At 40.5% G+C, this 25,405-nt stretch overlaps 1 protein-coding gene across 9 annotated transcripts in view; it reads left to right on the plus strand.

The window, feature by feature from the left end:
• LOC149080960 (tyrosine-protein phosphatase Lar-like) overlaps positions 1–25,405 on the plus strand; it is a 745,683-nt gene that overhangs the window by 425,586 nt on the left and 294,692 nt on the right. For all 9 annotated transcript variants that reach the window (XM_089237674.1, XM_089237681.1, XM_089237682.1 and 6 more), the window contains one exon: positions 17,673–17,800. The gene's annotated coding sequence lies outside the window, so the exon portion shown is untranslated. The remainder of the gene's footprint in view (positions 1–17,672; positions 17,801–25,405) is intronic.

Here is a 25,405-nt window from a genome sequence, read left to right on the forward strand (position 1 = left end):
ATTTCAGTAATTCTACATTTCCATCCGTTATGTGTGTGGATAGCTCAATACAGTGGAACCTCTCGATAACGGACACTCGTGGGGACCGAAACTTTCGTCCGCTAACGGGGAGTGTCCGCTATTGGGGAGGTAATAATATGAAGTGGGATCTCTTTCGCATTTGTACGACGTTTGGCTGCGGTCGCAGTCGGTTCTTATATGTTGCTGCGTGTGAAAGTGATACAGCGATGGTTATGCATAATTCCCAAATTAAGTCTGATAAATATGGAAAGATTTATTTGCACATTTCTTCTCTTCATTAAACCGATTAATTATTTTTAACCGTACATGATATGTGTACTAGACATACAGTCGAATCCCGTTTCAACGAATACCGTTATAGCGAAAATCTCGTTTTAACGAACACTTTTCTAATCCCCTAAATAAGTTTACATAGGAACAATGCGAGGTAACCTGGAATTTCTGTATAACGAAGTGATTCTTCCGGTCTCTCGGCGTTCGTTATAACGGGATTCGACTGTATTTTGCAGTAAAAATCGAAATAAGTGTGAAGAAGAAAAAGGTTCTCAAGGTGGCAATATTATCAGTTATGTTGGCATTCTTCACACGTATCAACACGTGCAATCAAAATACACGTGTTTGTATGAAAAATGCTTGTCATGTATGTAAATTATGCTTCATTTCGCTTGAACGCATCATTTTCAAAACCGGTACGTGTATAACGAATAGTTTCGCTGTATTTCCGGCTTCGTTATAAGCGGGTCCGACTGTATTAACATTAATATTCGGAATCAGCATCCTGGACTTTAGTTATGTTGACGGATTATCATATTTACCAATATGAGCTTGGGATTATGCATAATCACCGTGAAAATATGATAAATTTCCGATTTATGAACATAAATTCACAAATTCGAGTTGGGAAGAAAAAAAAATTAGAATTTACCTGATTTTTACTGTCCACTAAAGGGGACTAAAATGCATTAAAGTCCTATTCCACGGGACCGGGGATCAGAAAAGTGTCCGCTAACGGGGTGTGTCCGTTAAGGGAGGGTTTCGCAGTATTTAGGAAATCATTTCATTACATCGGAATTTCCATAATTTTAAAATTTTCATGAGTGACGCATTTCTGAATTCATTTCTCTCGTTAATTCTGAAATTTCTTTCATTCTGAGCTCCTTTCTTCAATTCTGAACTTTTATTAATTCTGAATTGTTATCACTATTTCTGGATTCCTTTCCCTAATTCTGTATTTTCATTAATTCCGGATTCATTTTTGTATTCCTGAATCCATTTCACTAATTCCAAATTCCGCTTCTTTAAATTGGAATTTCCATTAGTGCTGAAATTATTTCTTTAATTTCGAATTTCAATTATTTCTGAAATTAACTATTCAATTCTGAGTTCATTCTGTATATTCTGCATTTTCTTTAACTATGAAATAATTTCATTAATTCTGAATTTTTATTAATTCTTGATTATTTTCACTAATTCTTGATTATTTTCACTAATTCCGAATTATTTTCACTTATTCAGAATTTCCTTAATTCTGAATTATTTTCACTAATTCTGGATTCATTTTTGTATTTCTGAATCCATTTTACTAATTCCAATTTCACTTCTACTTAATTTAGAATTTCCATTAGTACTGAAATCATTTCTTCAATTACGAATTTACATTAATTCTGAAATAATTTCTTAAATTCTGAATTTTTCTCCAATTGTGAATTTTCATTAATTCAGAATTCTGAACACTTTCTGAACACAAACACCTTCATTAATTCTGAACACCGATTGCTTCAGTTTTCATTAATTCTGTAATTATCGCTTTGATTCTGAAATTATTTCTTTGAAATTCTGAATAAATTTTTCTAATCAAGAATTTTCATTAATTCTGAAATTATTTCTTCAATTTTGAATTCACTTCTGTAAGAATTCTAAATTTTATTAATTCTAAACTTTCATTTGTTCTGAAGTTTCATTATTCCCTAATTTGAAATAATGTCCCTAAGGAGGCCCCAAAATACTTTCGGGCTCGGCCCCCCCCCTTAACTCATTATGACAGCCCCCGTCTTTGGTACCTCAGGAGCACGATAATGTTATCCGTATGCCTTTTTGAATTAATATCTTAACCGTGATCTCAACATGAAAAATGAAGGACCTCATGTCCATGGAAAGGGGTTTTACACAATGTGTTCATTCATCATCCGCTGTCCACTCATGAAATGAAGAAGAGCTCCGCCATCGTCTCGTTCTTGACCACGCCTACTAGAGCGTGATAAATAGCGGGTGGGGGGGGGGCGAAAATGGCAGCCATGGACGATGGCTAGTGGCTGCTAGAAAATCGCTAACGAGAATCTGGTTGCTTTTTGAGGGGGAAACGGGGGGGGGGGGGCTCCTCAAACCCGCCACTGGAATCAGAAAAAGATGGCTCTCCACGCTTTTATTCTTCAATGGTTGAGGCATCAGCATGATGGATCCAAGGCCAACTACAAACAGGGTTCGAAGGTCAGGCCTGACTTTGATTTATAGGCGGGGTCGGTCCATTGTATTCTCGTTGATTGCGTTCATGACGAGGGTGGAGTGATGAGCACCTCCATCTACAAGTATTGATACTATCGGTGGAACACCATTTCCTTCTGAAGTCCCAACCACGCCGACTTGAAGCTAAAAATATGATGCCCACGGCCTTCATACCGCATTGACTCTTTCGCAGGGTCCCAATTGTGACTCGGCCTCTGAATTAGGAAGGACTCTTTTTTTCTTTTTGTTCTTCCAAAATTACGATGAAGGGAGGGGGGGGGGTTCTTCATTTGCCCCGAGTGAAAGAGCCAATTTTTGTTTTTGATTGCGGCCCTGCTCATCCGGCCACGGCTAGAAGTCCTCACGATTAATGAGGGAGTCTCTTAGCTCGGCTTTTTTGCCCCAGCGGTCGTAGGGATCAGTTAGATGCTTTTTAGGTAATTTGGACTAGTGATCGTTCGTCTTTTCCGTGACTTTCTAACTCGAGGCATAAATACCAGTCGATCTCCTGTTTAAAAAGATCTCTTATCATTTCTACAGGTAAATAAACTGCTGTTTGTCTACTTCCGAGTTCAGAGACCAGATGGCAGCACTTCTTGAACACGTGACAGACATTCCTCAGAAGAAAAATAAGAACACTTCACGTTAGGTACATAATGCAGACGTGCCACATTTTCCAACATTCACCAATTCGTTTGAAGTTCCTCAGAGGAATTTACGAGGTGTGTATGCAATTGTTCCTAGTGATCTTTCACCAGACAATTCTCCGTCTTCGTCATGATTTACGCGAGTCTCCTTCGCCTCAGTCATTGTTCACACTTCATCCGAATTCCCTTTTCCTTAGCCATCGTACTCCATAGTCTATTTCGCGCTATTCATCGTTCTCCCGAGTTTCCTTTGGCCAGCCATCGTTCTCCCGAGTCTTCGCTCTTCTTGATCATCGTTCTCCCTATCCCTAGCCCACTCTTCGCGCTATTTATCCGCCCAGCTCTCCTTCGGCCAGCAATTGTTCTAAAAATTCTACTTCGACCAGTTAGTTGAGTCTCCTTTGCCCATGGTCACCGTGCGCCTGAGTTTCCTCCGACGCAGTCATTGTTCACGCGATTCTACTTTGCCCTTGCCATGGTCAGCAGTCTCCAGTCGTCGTTCACACTCACCAGTCTCCTTTGCCCCCTGGTCATTTTTCACAAGCGAAAGAGCGTCTTTCGCCCGATTCTTCTTTGCCCTTGTCATGGTCAGTTGAGTCTCCTGTACCCTAGACATAGTTCACACTCACGAGTCTCCTTCACCTTGGTCAGCGTTCGATCTAGTTTCCTTCGCCGTAGTTATCGTTTGACCGAGTTTCCTTCGCCGTATAGTTATCGTTCACCTTATTTTTCTTCGCCCTAGTCATGGTCAGCCGAGTCTCCTTCGCCCTAATCATCACTCATCTGAGTCTTCTTTGCCCCGAAAGCCGTATAGCCGTGATGTTCTCATGTCATTGTCAATGGTGCAATGGTCAAGTTCACCTTTCTAAAAATTTATATTTAGGTGCACACAGGGTCATCTCAAGAAGCATCATGGGGGGCCCCCCGGGCCAAGTAATTTTTCTGAGCTGAGACCTTTTACTACGAAAATTCTCAAAAGTTTCAACATCTCATTTTCGTGAGGCGCCCCATGCCTTAAGACGGCGCTGTGTGTGCTTGCACATTAATATTCTCAACTCAGTGCGACGCGTCGACAAAGTTTGGCGGCGGACGCCTCAAACAGCCGCGACGCGCACACTTTCCTGAGCCATAAACCTACGATTAAGAAAATGTTCATTAACCTGATCGATTGGCCATCATCGTTCGTATTCGAGCTACTCTATTTAGAAATAAAAATATCTGATGCAGACAAAACGATGGCCGCGGAAATTTCAGGCTACGATTTTATGGGTACGCAATAAAAAGGTTCTGTGACTCTCTATTCTTATGAGAGAGAGGGACCCTCCCTCGGGAACTTCCTAAAAGGGCCAGGACCAGAAGAAAGGATACAAAAAAAGGAATCGGATGCACATCGGTAAGTGTCCATCCACTATCTTTAGATGACCCCATGGGACCGTCATCTCTCTTCATCGAGATCAGGAATCGATGCCTTTTCCGCCTTTCCTTGATTTCTTGGACAATGTAGACAATGCAGGCCCCTTTTAATGCATTTCTATCGGTGAAGGACAGGGATAATATTATCAATGAATTATATCAATAAGATTAATGTTCGGATAAAAGGATCGATTTCGGAAATACTGTAAATTTTATAATGGGAAGAAAACTTCCTGCCCTGACTTATTGTGTTTCATATTTTGCTACTACTACTTAATCAATCTAACATGCACCTCAACTTTTTGTCTCCTTGCCCGCTGGCGGTCTTTCGGTGCTCAGTGCTCCGGACGTTGCATCGCTCGTCCACCATGGCCCAAACCCTCTGGGTGACCAGCTTATATCCCCCCATGGGGACAGAACGGTGAGGGTTCATGGTCGGTTTCTGGTCCTCGTCATGCGAGTCCGTCACTATGACCACACAACGGCTGTGTTTCCATGTCAATACTCTACCATTATACATGCAAAGAAATATCATTGAGCTGTGACCCCTGCTGCCATCTATCAAATAGAAACGAAACTGTCTAATTATTCCTGAAGGCGAATTGGTTGTTCGTTTGAAAACAGTGTGCAGTGTGGAAATGTGAATATATGATGTATATATGTTACTGTCTCAGCTCGAAATCGACCAATCCCGTTGAAAATCGACACAGACAGTGTCTCGATGTCGGCTGTGGCCAGCCAGTTCGTGAAGTGGCTGGAAATCCCTGGCCAAAGTTCGAAATAATAAGCCATGGCTCGAAGTCATCGCCATTTGGCGTATTTTTTCGTGATAATCATGCTCACGTTAGCTAAGGCGACCCATCAAAGTATAGTCACGATACGGTAATCATTTTCTTCTTAAATTTCTCTTCTTTTTTCTCTCTCTCGTGGAGCTAATCCAATACAGCTACTAGATGTAGCCATGTGTCACACGTTGGCGATGAAAAGAAAAAAATTGGCGCGTACCGCATCGAACTTTGGCCAGGGATTTCTGACCACCTCGGCAATTGGCCGCGGTCAAAGCCCCGATCATTTCTGAAAATCAGACTTTGGTTAAGCCTCTCGGCCATTTCGCGAATTGGCCACAATTCTGGCTGTACTAAAATAGCGGTTGCTATGTTTTGACGTTTGCCGCAGAACTTGAGAAGTTACTTTAAAGTGAGCTAAAATTTGAATGTTGTTACAATAAATTACGGTATAGTTGTGATTTTCCTTTTTTTTAATTTCTTGTAGATGGCAGCACTGGTTGCATTGTAAAAAATAACAAGACGTCGTTCTTCATTATGCGCATGTAATATTATTACATACAAGAGAGAAAGTAAATTACAAATTAATGGAACCCCTGCTGCCACCCAACAGGGAAAAACAGAACTATCTGTTATAGTTCTTCAAGTTGAATTGGTGGTTGTTTTTTAAAATTAGCGCGCAGCATTCAAATGAACTACATATTGTATGGTAATATGTATTGTTCGTTTTCATGCTGCGCATACCGTTGTCAATTTCATCCATCATAATATCAGTTGAATTATTGCATTTTTTTACCGCACAACTTCAGCAATTTCTTTTTAGCGTGTTGAATATGAATACAATCGAATCCCTTTTATAACGAATGCCAAGAGACCGGAGGAATCACTTCGCTAAAACGAAATTTAATTATAAAGGAATTTCAGGTTACCTAGCATTGTTCCTATGTGAACTTATTTGGGGGAATTAGAAAAGTGTTCGTTAAAACGAGATTTTCGCTATAACGGTATTCGTTAAAACGGGATTCGAGTGTATAGTCAACACTTCCGGGAAATAAGATTACAGCGTGGTAGTAATAAAATGCATCACGCGTAAGGTTACCAGACGTATTCCTGTAGGAGTGCGTGTCCTCCTCTTTGATTTCATTTCAAGCGCCCTCCTACGTTTCGGAAAATTCGCTCTTTTGTCCTCCTTTCCAGGTTTCCGGATTGTTTTTCTAAAATTTTTCCCACTTTAAAAAAAAATTATTCATTAACATGAGGGCTTTTGTAGTTTTTTTCTTTCTTTCTTTTGTTTTAGTCGGGGAAGATTATTTTTGTGGCCGATGTTATCGGTCAGAATAGTGGCGCCATCTGTTGTGGAAATTATACGTCACTAACGGTGCACGCAGGCGTCATCCTTTCTGAGTTTTCGAATTCGGTAACTCTATCATACCCTATTATTAATACGGTGGAACCTGTTTCAAGCGGAAACCTGTCTCGAACGGGAAAAAAAGATCTTGGTTCCGTAATTTCAATGCCAAAACACACATTAGAAAACCTGGATTAAACGGAACCTGTCTAACGCGGAAACGGAAATTAAAATTGCAACCTCTAACGGAAATTTTCACACAAACACTACGACTGTTTGCGCGACCAATATGCAAAGGACATACAAAATGTTAAATTTCTATCGACGAAATTTTTCATGCAATTCGTGCTTTCTAATATGTTCGCAAACTTAGAAAGGAGGACGCCCGCCAGGCCCGTCATTTAAGGGGGACGGAGGGCCGTTGCCCCCCCCCCCGGCTTTTGAAAATACACTACAAATGGTATGTGTATGTATATATACACACACAAATATATATATATACCTACATTAAGCACATGTGCTTCGCCCCCCCCCCCAGGAAAAAGTTGAAATGACGGCCCTGACGCCCGCACCCTTTGTGATGTAATTTATCTCAATTTCCCCAACAGATGGCGCCACTATTCCGATCAAAAAACCGGCCACAACAATAATTTCTACCAACTGTAAAACATGCCGTTGCTAGTTGATGCGAAGTACCGAGCTCTCGTCTTCTTCGTCTTGGTTTCTCTACTTAGGTAGAGATATTGATCAGTCAATGTCAAAATGGTTGCTTAAAAACAACCACCAGTACATTTTTTTTAAATTATATATAACCCTTTATATATAAAATATTCTCACTAATACAAAACAATATCAATATACTGTCAACAGTTTTCAAGAGTTAAAACATCTTCTACCCCATCAGATTACACTTACTTTCAAAATAAATCTCGTCGACTACAAATGTCCTCACAATATGTACAATATTAAACAAATCAGTTTTTCACAAAGTGATTAACACAACATAAGTTTACAGCATATTTTGCAATATATTTCCATTTAGACAAAAAAATGATATGTGTATATACATGAAAAACTCCAACAATGTCACCAAAACCATTCAATATGATTTCTAAACATTAGACAAACATATTTAAAAAATGTATAATTATAAAATAGAAAAATAGAGTATAAGGTTACAAATGGTCATTAGAATTTACAGAATATCAATACACTCCTCAGAATCATATTACGTAACTCTTGAACATTTGACAATTATATTAAATTAAAAAATCTATGCTGATTAGGTCACATAACAAATGGTTATATAATTCACAAAGCGTTCATATCATATACCTTTCAATTAATATTTAATTTTATGAATGACTGTATTTACATAAACTGTTCTCACTCCACCAATGTTAAAAATGAAATTGACCAGTAGTGATTAAATGATTTCCATCATTTCACAAAAATTTAATGAAATTCATTTATAGTAATATTTATCTATACTATGCTGTGGTACATTATTAATAGAAATACAAGGTCTTTTCAATTATAACTTCAGTATGATTAACCATTATTGTTTGTTCTACGGCAATTAAAATTCCTTTCTAAAATTTGTAACCAAGATATTCTTTGGTCTTAGCTGTGCTAATTTCTGTTCAGCTGGGTAGTTGGATGCTGAGCTGATAATATCCACTTCTGAAGCCTCTTGCTTCTCAAAGTACTTTTTGGCCAGTTTCTTTATATATTTGTAGATGGATGGAATTTGGAGATCAGCGTGCAGGTCGGTTAGTCTGAAGTATTTTGGAGCACCTGTGAATCTCCTGAGAATATAATTTGGATGTTTCTGGAGGTTGTAAATATTGCTTTCCTGAGCGAAAGCCCAAGCCGGTGCACCATATGTAAGAACGGGTCTCATAATTTGTTCTTTGTTCTTTAGTGATACATGCGACTTTGGGTAGCAAAAACGGGGGAGACTTTCCATTGCAATTTGGGATTTTTTTATCATTTGCTCGACATGATATTTGAAATTGCAAAACAGAAACGCTAAAAAAAAAGCAGAAACCGAAAAAACTTCTGGGAGTTTCGACGGCTACTGGTGAATGCGTGTGGGGGAAAAAACGCACAAAAAACTCATATCAGTGAAAAAAATTTTAAAGTGTGGGAAAAAATAATTCCGGAAACCTGAAAAGGATGACAAAAGAACAAATTTTCCGAAACGTAGGAGGACGCTTGAAATGTCACGAAAAAAGAGGACACGCTTTCCTAAAGGAGGACGGCTGACAAAACCTTAACTTGACCACCACAGCGGTACTGGGAGAGGCTGAATAACTCCATCTTGGGAGTGGAGGGAATATATCTTATGTATATTTCTTATTTTGAACGCTAAATTTATTATAAAACTAATAAAGTCTTGACCCTCAAGTGCACGCGGGTTGGGTTCGTGGGACCCATGCATATGCATTTCTCTCATTTACCGACAGATTATAGAGAAACTATTTTCTCGAGGTTCTCGTTATCAATAGCAATTTAAATTCATCTTATATCTATAATATATAAAAAATGGCATAATCAATCAAAATGTTATAAGAGATACATATATTCAAAGATGGGTCTGTGACCCCACCCTGATCAGTTCCTCACGGATCATTTTCTCGGCACGTACGCATTCGAGGGTTGAATATAGGGTTACCAGGTTCGAAAACGGAGAAAGGAAGATCCCTGCGAGCCCATCGTTAGCGATGTCAACCCCAATTTTTGCAATAGATGGCGCCACTATTCCAATATAACCGGCCACATACACACACATCAATTTTTTCCCCAACATTCTTGGAATTTCGACGGCTATTGGTGAATGTGTGTGGGGGGGAAACCACTCATCAAAATGAAGAAATGTGTGTTCAAAGTGGGAGAAAACATTTCCCGCAGAAAAAATAAATAATAAATCTGGAAATTTGAAAAGGAGGACAAAAGCCGAATTTTCCGAAACGTAGGAGCAGGACCGCAACTAGATGCTTGGTCGCCCGGGGCAAGCGCGAATTTTGACGCCCCTTGTAATGTTGAAGGAGAGGTTTCCGAATGAAATTTGCGCCCCCCCCCCCATTCGGGTCTAGCGCCAGGGACACGAGACCCTCCTGCATCCCCTTAGTTGTGGCCCTGCGTAGGAGGACGCTTGAAATGACATCAAGAAGGAGGACGGTTGGTAACCCTAGTTGAATAAGGGGGGAAAGTCTCGATCGTGTGGGAGGGCGCTAGAGGATAGGGGGAGGGGCAAAAGGGATCATGAACATTTAGGAAAAAACGTACCGTGGAATTAAATTATCGATCTTCAACAACAATCAACTAAAATCGATAATTGCTGCGACCAATTTCACTTTTGATGTATTATTTATTAGTCGCTGTCTCGGAAGTTAGATGGCAAAAGAAGATGGCAGCGGCAGTACTGTTTATACGTTTGATGCTGCCATTTATACGCAGTCTTTAGAAAAAACACATTAACTTCCTATATATTTTTCTATAAACTTGAAACAATTTTCTCGCGTTCTTGCACATTCCGTATTCCATATTTTTATGAATAAATTTTTAAATTTTATGGTGATTGCAATATTTTTCACACACATCATATACGGTGAACATATGTCCCGTATTTTCGGAAACCACCGTTTCTCGTACTTTATTAGCCAATCTGACTTGATTCGGATATTTTGAACAACTTGTTCAAAGTTGCTTTTGGCTCGTCCCTTATTTAGAATTTATGTTAACTGATTTTTTTTGGAAGAAATATGGTCAGCATAGGTATTTTTGTGTGTTCTAAGAGTCACTTGTGCGTACGTAGTACTAATAAATAATAACTACTATATAAATTCTGCGTGGCCATGGATGAACTGATTGGCCTCCATTGCATGCAACAGCAAGAGCTTATATTGAGGGTATATTTTTCTGAGAAAGAAGTCCCTCACTTTTCAAATATGATTAGAAAGGTGTGTAAAATGTGTAAATCCGTGCAAAATTCTCTAGAAAAGTACCAATGAAATAGAAGAACAGTAAAGAAAGCAAATCTGTCCAACGACAATGCAATTTCCCATCTCCGAGAAATCCTAAAAAGGAGGCAAAATGCAAGTGTCATTGCACACGTTCTTTTTAAAATCACTCAGAAAGAATAAGAATGCAGACACTAGTGAGTCCGTAAATCGTCCAACACGAGATAGTCCTCTTCGCTCTCGTTGTTTAAAGTAAGTTAATTTGTATACATTATCGTACATCGCATGTTTGTTTATGGCGTAATTACATTATATATACTCTACATATTTCACTTGAAAGCTGTAATTCTTCACCTCTCTTTCTGTGTGTGGCTGCCTTCAGCACTTGTCGTGGCTCCAACTTTTAAGAGTATCCCAGGGCCACAAACGGGCCACATGGCTTCAGGTTGCAACTATTGCGGTATGTTATATATTCCGACTTTTTTGAGAAAATTACGCCAGTTTTATCAATTTTTGGTCCAAGTTTTCTTGATTTTGTCATTTAATCAAAAACATTGATACAAATAATTTTCAACGGGTTTATTGAATGTAATATTATCATATTCGCATTTCTCTTGGGGGGGGGGCGGTAACTCCATAGACACGCGCCTGTCTGGAGTACACTGTAAAAGTTTGACAAAACTTATTTTGCAAACAACCAATTAGAGCTTTTACAAAAGTTTTAGTGCAATCCCGGCCTAATTTTTACACCATAAAATTGATGAAATGTTTTATAAAAAACTTTTCACGTTGGCAACTACTGTATAAACATGCAGAGAGAAAAATCATTTCACTATAACTTTTGCTGTCATCTATCGAATAAAACTTATAATTTTCCGATTGAAGTTGCTGACCGGTTTCTGAATAGCGTAATAAAGTGATAAAAAAAAATATTGTATATATATTGATAATATCTTAAAAAACAATAATATGTATGAAATTATTAAATTTATCGGAAAAATTTTATCAGTTGAATTTTGTGTAAAGTAATATAATATTAGTAATTATCATCAAGTGCCGTCTTCTTTTTGATAAAGTGATTGAGACCAAAGAGAACCTAAACCAGGACTACACTGTGTTAAACACTGAACCAGGGACGGCTTACTTTGCAAATTTACTGATGTTAATTTACTTTACAAAAATATTAACCGTTAAATTTTTTTAACAAATTTGATAATGTATTACATATTATTGTTTATAAAAATATTTTATAATATTATATTATTTTTTCAATATATTTTACCAATCGGAAATATTTTATCAATGTCGATTCAAAAGTTATATTCGTTTTTTTTCGGTAGGTGGCAGGCAGATATTTCAGATCAATGAGATTTTTCTTATTAACATGCTACATTGCAGTGGTTCTTAACATGGTGCCATATGGCCCTCCAGCGTCTCTGGGATATTCGGGGGGAAGGGAGCACAGGTGAAAACCAGATGAAAAGGTTAACCACGGCAAGTGCTGAAGAAGGGCCCTCAGAGAGAGGCGATAGATTTCAAGTGAATTATGGTGGGAGAAAATGTTAATGCTTTCTGAATCCAGCACTGCATGGAACCAGGACCATCTAAATCCGCGAGGTCCATATGGGCAGGGCCCGGGACGTCATATCCATGGGGGGCACATGATGAGATCTGGTGGTACAATTTATGGATGCAATTAATATGGAAGTTATTACTTCTCTCCAGCCAAGCACGGATTACCCCCGAGAACATTTTGTCAGTGCCGTCTTAATATGTGGGTCCACCCTGGAACAACCCGGGCGCCTCAAGTTTGAAAGAGGTGCTCATGATAACGATATTTGGTCAAATTTTTCGAGAGCTTCAATATGTAAATGGCATACTAGACAGCCATTTATGTCCATGTATTGGGCTTTAAAAACATTACTGTATCCAAGGGAGGAGGGAAGCCGATGGGGTCTGTTAAGAATATCTTTCACTTTTCTTGAGCAGGGCCGCAACTAGATGCTCTGTCACCCGGGGCAAGTGCGCATTTTGGCGACCCCTTGAAATGTTGAAGGAGAGGTTTGAGAATAAAATTTGCGCCCCCTCTAGTTCAGCGCCCGGGGTACGAGACCCGCCTTCTTCCCCCTAGTTGCGGCCCTGTTCATGAGGATCTATGATAGTGATACGCCCTCCCCGCAAGAGGGAAGTTCACTGATTTCTAGCCCAGGATAAGCGCTGGCCAAGGTCAATATCTCTGAAAATTCATTGGCTCCTCCAATATATGTATTTTATTGTATTATATTATTATTATTATTGTATTGTATTATTGATTAAATGCCGTTCTTATTAGTCATTTGTATGTGAATGAATAATTGTTGAACGAATTATCTGTGTTTCCATTATTTCTTATAGGGGGGGGGGGGGTTTGATTCGAATAACGAGTGAGTCTAATAACGCGCACGTTCGCGTAGCGAATTAAGCTCGTTAACCGAAGTTTCACTGCATTTGGTTGCTCACTTTTCGCACCATTTTCACCGACAGTCGGCAATTTCCCGTATCTTTAAGGATTTGAGATTTCAAATTTCTGTATTTTTCTCGAAGAAATATGGTCAGCCTAATTTTACGTATCCTAATTTGAGGATCATATTTCATCGAGAAAAAAATATAGTAAATTTTGTACTTTTTTGAACGTGAGAAAAATACGGAAATTACGATTTTCACCAAAACGTTTTGCCAATTGTTCCTGAAACTGCGTTGGAGAAAAAAAAAACATTTTTTTTTTTAGAAAAGAAAGTATTTGCAAGACGATTTCAAAACTCTCACAGCAAAAAATGCGGAAAATATCCTGAAATACAGGTAATATGTCTCTCCCAATTAATTAGAATTCGTTATCAGAATTATTTGTACGTGCTGCCATCTGCTCACGAACGAGCATACTAGAAATGTTGATTGCAGTACGGAAACATACCGATAGATGGCGATATCGTATTGATAATCATATATTTCTCTCGCTTAATTTTTGGCGTTATATTTAAATGTATTAGTTTTTAGATGCCTGCATGAAACTTCAAATTTTGTGAAGTCTTCACGACTAGAGCCCTGAATTTTGCGTGCAACCAATTTTAAATTGTGCCATTGACAACTTTTCAACAACTCTTAGTGGCAACTTTTCACTTGTGTTTGACTTTTTTTTTTTTTGCTTCAATTATTAGCAACTCTCTTGCTTTTGTCCTTTTCTTTTTTTTCGGCTGTAATTGGCAATTTCACTTGCCTTTGGCATTTGCTTTCGCTGTAATTGGCAATTTCACTTGATTTTGACACTTGTTTTCGGCTGTAATTGGAAATTGTTCTTTTTCTGGTTTTAATTAGAAACTACTTGCTTTAAACGATGATTTTTATATAATTGGCAACTTTACTTACCTTTGAGATTTTTCTGTTGTAAGTGGAAACTACTTGCATTTGGCAATTTTTTGGTTGTAATTGGCAATTTCACTTACCTTTGACATTTTTTTTTTTTTTTTGGGCTGTAATTAGAAAATGTACTTGCCTTTAGCAGCTAGTTTTTGGGTATAATTCAGAGATTGATCGTACAATCTCACTTCCAACTAGGGATTTTTGAGCTATGGGTCACGACGCAAACTTGATTCGCAGCGACTTCCTAGACGAGTTGGTCAAATCCACAAACACATCTGTGCAACAAACAAATGCACTTATTGCATTATTAGTTTCACTAATTTTGAAAAAAAAACAAAAAAAAAAACAGTCCCATGGGTCGCGGCTGAAAAAGGTTCATAACCTTTGTTGCCTGCAATGAATCGTGTTGTTTTCAAAGTATTATTTTTTTAACGCGTTACATGCATTGTAGAGTAGCCCGGAAACCGGAGAAGTATTTCGGCCTGAGTGTCCGGCTCTAGGATGTAGGGTCCCTGGCATTTAGCATAAAGTAATACCAGTTTTACTGGAAGGTATCTTGTGTTATACCCCTCACATTAGGTGCATCTAGGCCTCTCTAATCCACGGCTGTCTCAAAATCATCATAGCCGGCCCTCGACAATTTATGTTCAGGAAGGTGGTGGCGTCCCTTTTCCTGAATGGAATCCATGGCCTCCACAAAAGCGGGGATGAAAGTGCCCCAGTCCAGGGCCCCGAAATAATTCTCGTCATTTTTTTTTTCACAGAATAAATTCACTATAGAAGGAGGATTCCTAAAAAATCCGGCGTAGGGGCCCCACCAAAGATCCTAGCCTGGCAACCTTGCAGAGGATGTTGCAGCCATGATAGGAATAAGTGCCAGTCTACATAATCGTATTTACTTCTCAAAACTATTGCACAATATCTCATAATCCCAAGTCCTTCCAACCCGCCTGAAACCATAACGCGTGGGCCGATATGTCTCACGCTTCACAGAAATGCCTCGCATCGCCTTTTTTAACCAAGAATGCATCGTTTCATTCCTGAGGAATGCCTCGCATCTCTTTTTCACCGACAATGCTGCTTTTTTTTTTACTATTCCTACGCCGTTCCAGGAAATACGTCATTTCACATATGAATGTCGTTGAACAAACATTCTTGAATACGGACAACAACGTGGTTTCCAACAATGACGCATTCACAAATCATTCCCATACGACAATATGTGACTTGAACTTCCCTTTTTTTTTCTCAAAATCATACGGAAGAAATACATTATTCGGAATAAAGGGGGAAAATCTGAAACTTCAACGGCTTGTGGTACTGTTACCGTCAACAATCGATAGCACAAAAAAAAAATAATTCACAAACGATTCTTAAGAGAATAGGGAGGGATAAGAAAGCCTTAAAATTGATTCTCACAGAAGCGGAGATTCATAACATTATTCATTTGAGAATCATACATATGTATGATTCCCCCATGGCTATGTTCCATATCATACCGAATATTTGCTCTTGCTCTCTCTCTCGCTCCTTTTAAACAAAACTAAAAAAAGTTTTATTATGCGGCACATTGTTGAACATGCAAAAAAAAAACACGAAACCTTTTTCACTTATGAGATGATGGCCGCCATTGTCTCTCTGGATTTGGGATCTTTTGTCTGTATACAGTGTTTGCTTTTTCCTGTTCCGCTCCCGGGATCGCTCTCCGCGTGTCTCTCCCGGGAGACATCCCGGGCTCTGTTTGCTCTGGATCATCACATACAAGCAGAATCGGTCTATCCACAATCGCTCTCCATACACGGTCTTGTGTTTTTTAGATAATGCATTGTTGGAGGAAAAAACGATCCCTGGGTATGAATCCGTGGATTGAGTGGATTTCGACGTGTGCATTTTAATATATAATGTACGTTTGTGTGTGTGTGTGTTATGTATAAGCACTTTAGGAATATTTATTCTATTGTTTGAGAAATGATTTAAGGAAAATTCACCGGCAATCTGCAATCTGCTTCACCGATGGAAAAATCATCGCCGGCAATGACTCACCGACAACAGTTCGTCACCAGCGGGTGAGTGACTGACTGAGTAGGCAAATGAGCTGACGAATAAGCTAGTGATTGAGCGAATAACCGTATGAGTGACTCATTTACTCACCTGCTTACTCAATTACTTATTCACATCCATTCACTTTCTCAGTCACCAACTCTTTCACTCACACATTTGCTCATTCATTCACTGATTTGCTCACCTGCTCATTCAATCACTGATTTGCTCACCTGCTCATTCACTGTCTTGCTCAGTCGCCAACTCTTTCACTTACTCACCTGTTCACTCACTTACTCGTTCATTCACTTACTTACTCGCTCATTCCAGAACCTCCTGGAGATAGGCCTCCGCACTCAGCTTGTGACGTCAGTAAGCAGTCCATTTTCCCTCAAAATATTCAGGAGAAAAAAATTCCCTGCTCGTGTCAGTATCATCGTTGTGAGGAAAAGAAATGATCGGGTTCAGAATTGGCGATTTCTATGCCCCACATCCAATCACTACGCGGTATTTGTGAGCCAATCAGAAAGATTCTACGCCAAAATAAGAAGAAACGAAATAGGGATGCTGTGTTTCAAAATGTGGCAAACTTGCTAGGTAGTCTGAATGACGTTTATGGCAAACAGTGCGGAGGTCTTCTATCTCTAGGACGTTCTGCTCATTCACTCTAATTTGCTCACTCATTTACTCGCTCATTTTCTCACCAACTTGACCCGCCACTAAAGACATACTGGTTGCATTTCTCGTGTAATTAAAACGAAGCATTGTTGTTGAAAACACGATGAGAAGCATTCCTGGTGAACGGAATCGGTAAAAAAACGAGGCATTATTGGTGAAAACATGATGCAAAGCATGAATTCAGTCTGTAATCGGTCTGTATGTGAAACGAGGCATTCTTGGTGGAAACCTGATGATAAGCATTTCTCTTCAATGGAATCTAAGAAAAACGAGGCATCGTTGGTAGGAATAACAATAAGAGGCATTTCTCGTCGATGTTGGAAAAGGAGGCATTGTTGGGGGAGACACGATGCTAGACATTTTTTTCTTGAATCTCTTGGAAAAATAAGGCATTGTTAGGTTATAGCACGAAACGAGGTGTGTTGAAGGGGGAAAAAAATGTGACAATACATTACACCGATTATGTGCAATGCATTGTTGCATTTATTATTGTTATTCGAGAAACAGGGTATGACTGGATGAATGGCAACATAAGACAACAATGTTTTAGTGAACAACATTGATACGTGAGACAAGGCATTCTTTTTAAACGGAATCGATAAGCGATACTAGGCGTTATTCGTGAATGATATTGTTAACGGAAGATGATACTTTGTTGGAAAAATCATTGGTATATGTGCATATTAATTGTTAATCAACGAAATTGTTATGACCAGTCATTATTGACGTTTTGTATTTATAACGGTATTGTTACACGTTATAAAAACAAAACTCATTGTTACTTTACCCTAACTGCTCGAGTTCATTCGAAGATAATTCTTGTGGATTTTCTATCAGATAACATTATCGTTAATATGTTTGTTCTTGCTGTCCACAGGTCAACTCCGTTCTTTACTCTGAACCCTTCTGCTGGGCGTCAGACCTTATTCGCTAGTGTCCGCAAACTGACCGACCGGGCCTCTATCAACAATGCGGCCTATGCAGAGGACGAGCGACTGGATCTGAGTAAGTAAACTTCCGTCCATAGTCTCATCAACATTATAGCCGAAAATGACGAGACATGCAGTCACTTGGCCTACCAGTGATATTCTTGACCGATCGGCCTATTTTGAAGCGGTATAACAGGCCGGTTAGGCTCTAGGGTTGTTTGTGATAGCAGCAATATAGATAATTGCCGGCTAGCGAAAACATTGTTTTGTGTCGGTTCTTTAGCTCGCGAGTTTTAGAAAACGTGTAAATTGTTCAGTTATTTAAGCATTCCTAAAATCAGGGCCAACCTCCGATGGCCCTGAGCAACAAGGGCTACCCCTCGTCTTTTAAGTGAGCCAGTTGAATGGAGCAAAATCTGGAGCCCACGGTACGTCCCTACTTGATACTGACCTGAAGATGTGTTGTGGTATTTCCTTTATAAACGGCTAGAAGGCGGGCATATCCCTTGGAATATGTTGTAGAGGCGTGTACTTGATTCCTGAAAATGTGTCGGAGGGTAGTGTTAATTTGGATATGCGTCGTAGGCTTGCGTGCCTGCAGATGCGCCTAGGCGACTTTTGTACCCCAGAATTGCGTGGGAGGTTTTCGTTTTTCCAAGAAATGCTTAGGAGGCGTGCATAATTAATAGAAATGGGTACGAGTCTAGTGTTCCCGTAGATATGACTAGGAGACTTATTTTCCCCTCCGTAGATATGCATGGGAGTTCTGTGTACCCTGGATATGCATGGGAGTTCTGTGTACCCTGGATATGCGTGGGAGGCATGCTTTAACTCTCTACATTGGCGAAACATGACTTTTATTTCCCGTAAATATTTATGCTTGCGTAATTCCTAGAAGTGCGTAAGAGTCTAATGTTCTCGTAGATATACGTAGGAGACTTGTTTACCCCTAAATATGCGATAGGAGATTTGTTTACACCTAGATATGTGCGATAACCATGCGAAAACCCTTCAGTGATATCGAAGATTTTCATTTCCCCTAGATATGCGTGGGATCTTGCGTACCCTAGATGAGCGTGGGAGGCATGCGTTCACTCTACAATGACGTAAGAGATTTTCATTTCCCCCTGGATATGCGTGAGAAGCTTGTAGGTTAGAAATGCACAGAAGACAAGCACATCCCGAGAAATCAGTGGGAGTGTTACGTATCATTAGAAATAGGTGGGATATTTACGTACCCTCCCCCCCCCCCCTATAAATATGCAAAAGGCTTTCGTATCCCTCAGCCGTAAGTTGTTCGAAGGCGATATTCTGGGTTATAATTGCCGGCTATAAAATAATCGTATTCCTTGGAATGCGCAGGAGACTAGCTTTCCCGCAGAAATGCGTGAGAGTTTGCTAGACACGTGTGGTAAGCTTGCGTATCCTAGGTATTGCGTTCTTAAAAATGCTTAATTATTGAAGGCTAATGCATTCGTAGAAATGCGTAGGATTCGACGATGTAACCTTGAAATGCGTTAAGACGAGGGCATTCCTAGAAACGCGTAGGAGACTTGCGTAATCTCTTGTGCATTATTCCATATGTAAAAGCCTTGCACTTTCTTCACTATCTTCTCTTTTAATTTTCCTTTGCAGATAATCTCCGTGTACCCTTGAATAATACCCTGTCGGATGGTACGCGTACCACAGATTTTAGTTTGAATCCCCCGTTTTAATCCCTTAAAATTCTTATGCAGCACTTATCCATTAAAAATGAAATTCCAAAAATCTGATATACTCAGAAGCCACAAACGACAAAAGTGGTTTCACCCCCCCCTTCCAATCCCCGGCCCCACACACCCTTCTTCATACAGCGCGTACCTTGAGCGCAGAACGAACGCTGTACCGAGGGATGTTCGTTTTAAGCGGAGGAAGAGGAGGAGAGCATCTGTTAGAACACATAGCCGACTTAATTCGATTGGTACTGATTCAATTTCCATTCTCTCCCTCCCCCCGCCCTCCAGTGCTCGCAACTCCCCACAGGAGACACACATACAGAGAAAGCTTCTCCTACTAGTCAGTCCATCTACCTTTTACTCGTGTATAAGGAAAAGGTTCTGGGGTCCCCTCTACCCCCCCCCCCCACCAAGGACCACAGGAGAAGAGAGTCAGAGTCCTCTTCCTTGAGTGCTCGCTGATGTGTATTTAATAGCTCCGATGTCAACGCAAATCTGCGTCCTCTTTGCCTAAGGCCATGGAATTTCGGTGGCTGGCATGTGTATGTGCGTGAGTGTGTGACGCTTGTGTGTGTGTGTGTGTGTGTGTGTGTGCGCGTGTGTGTGCGTGTGTGTGCGCGCGCACACCTACCTACCATAGTACCACCTTATATCCTTTGGCTCCTAGTATTTTCCCACGTTACTCCCGTTCGGATTTTGCCCTCCGGTGTAGAGGAAATGGAATAAGAAGAAGTAGTTGAAGAGAGAAGGGTCGGAGAGAGGTTATGTTTAAAGTGGATTAAGTCGGAGGTGGCACAAGGAGCAGAGAGGATGTACCACTTCCATACCTTCCTCTATCTACACCAACGAGTTGGACGCCTTTGCTAGCGATTTGTGCCAAGAAGTCGATGGAACAGCTACGGGTGGGCTTCCGAAAGTCACTCACTGACGTCGTCTTTTCTTGCTTTGTTCGAATAATTTGCTCTCGATCGTTCAGCTGGAGATTCGGCTGTGAGATTCAGTTTTATTGAGCTCGATTTGTTTTTAAGCTGAATCCGCTTTGTTGTTTTCCCACTCTGTTATCCGCGGCGTCTCATTCGAATCTCGTGGTGACACATAAGATTGATTTAAGTTATTAGCCGCTTTGGGTACAGGTGCTAAGTGTGCCTTTGGAACAGGTGGGTCTTGGTGCTTTCTGAGAACCCGTCAAGACTGGTTATGGAATAGTTTGAGGTATTGCCTCCTAAATTTGGTGGTTACTCCGTCAGATGTGTAACTGTGTGATAAATTGGTCTTATGGTCGTAATTCCCAATCCATTGATACCCATGTTCTCTTTGCCCTAGCAATTTCCATCGCGGCCTTTTCACCCCCAATGCCTTCTCATCCTGACCATCACATTCCAAAGGTCCCTTTGCCCAAACGATCGTATACCGCCTGAGCTACCTTACCCCCTAGTGTACTGTCGCCCTGATGGCCAAATTCCCACGTTTTTCTCACCCTTTCATCGTACGCCCACGGATTTTTTGTCCTACTTGTGACTCCATCGCATTAATGATCGAATTAGCGTTCAGTAACGCGCTTTCTCACCGAACTTATCCTATTATACCAACGACACCCTTGCCATATGCTGCAGGCGTACTCCCGGATTTTCACGCTAGCCGTCCGTCCACCGCTCTCTTGGCGAGTCCTCGATTTCTCACCGTAATTATCATACCTACTTTGCCATAGCAAGAATATAATCGTGACCACCCCCCCCCCCCAGGTCTAAGGCAGCTTTGTAATAGAGCTGGACAAATCTGCAAAAATTTACATGTCTGAATAAATATTTTAAACGCTAGCATCGGGCCTGTGATTGAAAAAACATACATGCCCGGGCAAAATTTTTACCTGTCCCGGGTATTTCGGGCAATGTATTTATTTACCCAGCCCTGCTTTTTAACCTTCCGCGGACCCCTTATGCCGATAAGTTAACTGAAGGATGTTCAATACAGAGCAATGTAAAAACAATTGTGTTAATTATTTTCTTATCCAAGCTTACGGACCCTTTATATAAAATCTCTCCAAGGACCCCCCACAAGGTTATTTCTGCGGCTCGAAGTTTCTCGCGAATATTGTTACCGGATTGCCTTTGTTGTTTGCCTTCATAGTTATTTTTCCGGCATAAAAGTTGAAAAACATTGATTCGATTTCTACTAGTGACTTTTTTGACGCGCGTCAATATCCCCAGAGCAGCATTATATCCTCTCGGTACCGCGACGCTCACTTCGGGAAACACTCGACACACAGTAGCCTCAGAGGCGCATTCATGGGTCTCGCCGCCCTTGGGTTGCACGAATTTTGTCGCTCATCTCCCATTCTAGTTTATAATTTTCTCCCGACTACTATTTCCTCAAATTCACCACTCCGTGCGATAAGCCGTTCCTCCCCACTCCACCCCGCCACGACTAAGAGTGCATCTCTAATGTCAGTCATTCACATGCTTGCACGCCGTTATGGTCGCTCACATGCTTGCACATGGTCTAGGTCACTCACTGTGCAACTCACACGGGTGAAGGGCTTATATCTCGGAATGGACACAGCTCGGGCCTTGTCTGGTCTGTTAGACAGGTCACTCACCGACCTACTTCAGCAAACACCAACTCCGGCCATATCGCTATACTGCAATTCACTGTCATTACTGAGTAGGTGTGGAAATGAAGGTGTCATCTATCGGTGGTCACCTCAAGCTTTGTCCCTCGCTCTGTAGGTCACTCGGATTCGCTTTCTTGTTCACGCTCAGTCACTCTTTGCTCACCTACTGTCTAGGTGTCACTCTTTTGCTCACCTACTGTCTAGGTGTCACTCTTTTGCTCACTCACGTTCTCACAAACTCTCTACATGTCACTGTTTCGCTCACTCGCCGACCCTTGCTGTCTGGGCAGAGGTGGATTTATCGAGAGTTATGCAAATTTCGCCACCCTACTTCCATTGTACCGATTCTTTTAGCCACTCATTCCTCAAATTCGCCCCCCCCCCTTTGAACTTGCCCCCCCTGGACTAAAGCCCGCTAAGCTCTCCCCCCCCCGTAAACACGCCTTTGAGTAACCAAAATCAAGATCGTCCGTCCACGAATCCACTTGCACTCCAAACCTATCAATTCATCGTTATATCCATAGATAGACACATCACTTACCTATTTCCATGATGGATCATGACCGTATAATACTAACACTGAAAAATAATCAGAATATCTCAGTACAGCCGACCCCGCTTCCTTCTCCCCCCCCCCCCCCAGTCCCGTCCATCCATATCTCTTTCCATGTATAGCCCATATACTACGGCCGCATTTTATCTCTGTCCAGTCCAGGAAACCGATATAAATCACATACCTAGGATCGATACAAAATTCATCACGAACTAGATACAGCTATGAAAGCCTATCCATAGGCCGTTATGGATATTTATCTCATCGCAATTGGGGGGGGGGGGAAACGGAGGGCTATTAGCAAAGGAGAAATTGATGACCATTTGGATTTAGGTTCGTTTTCGGACTTGAAGAATGGACCAGAGAATGAGAGGGAGAGAGAAAGGGTCCTCCCATTTCATCAGAATTTACCACGGTGCTCTCTCTCTATCTCTCGCGTCTTAATTCATACGCCGTCGGAGGTAATAAAATTAATTTCGTTAATGCGTCTCTAATTACTACGTGAACCTCATAATTTCTTGATTAAAAGACTGGCCGGGAGTAATTTCTTAATTTCTTTTTTTTTTCTCTCTCTCTCGTCCGGTCCTCTTCTTATAATTCAATAAGCCTCTCCTATAGTACGATGGCGGCGGCCATCTTAATTCCAAGCCATTTTTTTTAAATATTTTATTTATTCATTAGGGGATCGGTCTCTTTTATAACGCTTAAATTAGTTCACTTTGTAAACATGAGCGTTGCCTCATTTGTATTATAATGTGTCCTTTATTATTATTATTATTTTGCTTTAATCAAATTATTAACTCCTTGCAATTAAGTAATATAATTAAGCAATTTACGAGAGAGAGAGAGAGAGACTTCTTCGATGATTGCGGATCGCTCTGGTATCGATCGTGATTGTTCTCTTGTCTTTCATGCTCTAATTATTATTATTATTAGTATTATGGTAATGTTCATGTTATGGGTATGAATGTCCCTTAATTAGTTTTTTTCCGCCCGGTATTTATTATGTTTGTGACTGAGATAGTAATGAGGTTTTTTTTTTTTTTTGGATTGTGAATTTGGGGGGTTTATGTAAAATAAGTTTTCTTATGAGTGTAAGGAATCGATGGGTGACAGGGTTCGTATCTGCTTTTGGGATGGTCATTGGTCTCCGGCATGGTTCGCGTGGTTTTTGGCTTCTTCATCTGTATGTTGGCGATGCACCGAAGGGAACATCACCTTCTTGAAAAGGTTGAAATTTGGGTCCCTACAAGGTCGGGTAATACTAAAAAACGTCCTTCACCACTTGAACAATGACAGTTGTTTTCTAGTTGGTAATGTTTTTATCTGGAACGTTTCTTTGAAGCAACTTCTAGTTCCGGACATTGCCAACTGCTTGTTATTTCCGACATTTATAGGCCAATAACTTGACGTTCTCAATATATTAGCCAGAAATGTATGCTTTCGATCACTTTTAAGCGAACAGACTTATCATTTCAGATACTCATGTGAAAACAACTAGCGGTTGCAGACAGCAATGGGACAGTAACTTGCGGTTCGGGACACCAATGAGAGACAACAACTTGTAGTTGAATCTGCGGAACCAGATGTACCCAGGTTCCCATCACATGATTTCGAACCTTCCCGTAACATGCATGTGTAAGTCACAATAACTTGCAGTTCTGGACACCAATAAGCCAACAGCTTGTGATTTTGGGCACTCATAAACGAACAACTTGTGATTTCGGTTACTTGTCAATCAACAACTTGTGAGTCTAATCATTCGTAAACCAAAAATCTATAATTTTAGACAGGTATGAGCAAACAACTTCCAGTTCCGTTACACCAATGAGCCAATAACTTGTAATTTCCGTCGCGTTTACCGACAAACTCATAATTTTAGATATCGATGAGAAAACAACTTACAGTTCCGGACACTAATAAGCAAGCGACTTGCAGTTCCAGACACCAATAAAGCAGCAATTTGTGATTTTTGTCACTTGTCAACCAACAACTTGTGATTTCGGTCCTCGTAAAGCGAAAAACCAATAACTTTAGACAAGCATGGTCAAACAACTTCCAGTTCTTGACACTAATAAGCCAACAGCTTTGGTTTTAGTCACTAATAAGACAACAACTTGCAGTTCCGAACACGCTTCACTCATAGTTAGAAAAGTTGATGGCAGATGGCAGCATTACACATAACAAGCATTACACGTAAACAAATTTACGTTAGCTTCACAATAAACCACCCCGAGAGTAATACCGACGACAAGCAGTTTCGTATGATAAACCAACAACCTGTAGTAATAAGTGAATGTTGCTGATAGAATTGATCACGAAATCTCTGGCGCAAGAAGTCATCAAAACAATATCAGTTTAGAGCTGTGCAGCTGTCGTGATAACCCTGTGCTATGCAACGCAGAGTAGATAGTTATTCCAGTGACCACGTGTGCAAAAACGTGTGATGCCAAACTTCGAGGTAGAATGTAAAGAAGCGGGTGCATACTCTTTATGTTTGTATACTCGTTGGCAAGAAAACAGGAAGTCAATAGGCAAGCAACACGTACATGACGAGTAGAAATTACGTTCACTCTCTGTAAAGAAGATGGGGTTGTTCATTGCATAGTTCTTCCTTCAGTGAAATAATTCTTCCCCCCCCCCCCACTGTTCTCTAGGCGCAGTCCCCAAGAACGAGAGTTGTCTTCGATACGCCACGTCACGTGATATCAGACTAACATGGCTTAAAGAACCGGTTTAGGGCTCATGTTCGTCCAGGCGCAGTCCCCAAGAACGAGAAATGTCTTAGTTACGCCACGTCAT

The sequence above is a fragment of the Pholcus phalangioides genome, unplaced genomic scaffold, assembly GCF_987345545.1.
Source record: "Pholcus phalangioides strain wild (caught in Gottingen) unplaced genomic scaffold, Ppha-v1.0 ptg000010l_1, whole genome shotgun sequence".
Classification (NCBI taxonomy): domain Eukaryota; kingdom Metazoa; phylum Arthropoda; class Arachnida; order Araneae; family Pholcidae; genus Pholcus; species Pholcus phalangioides.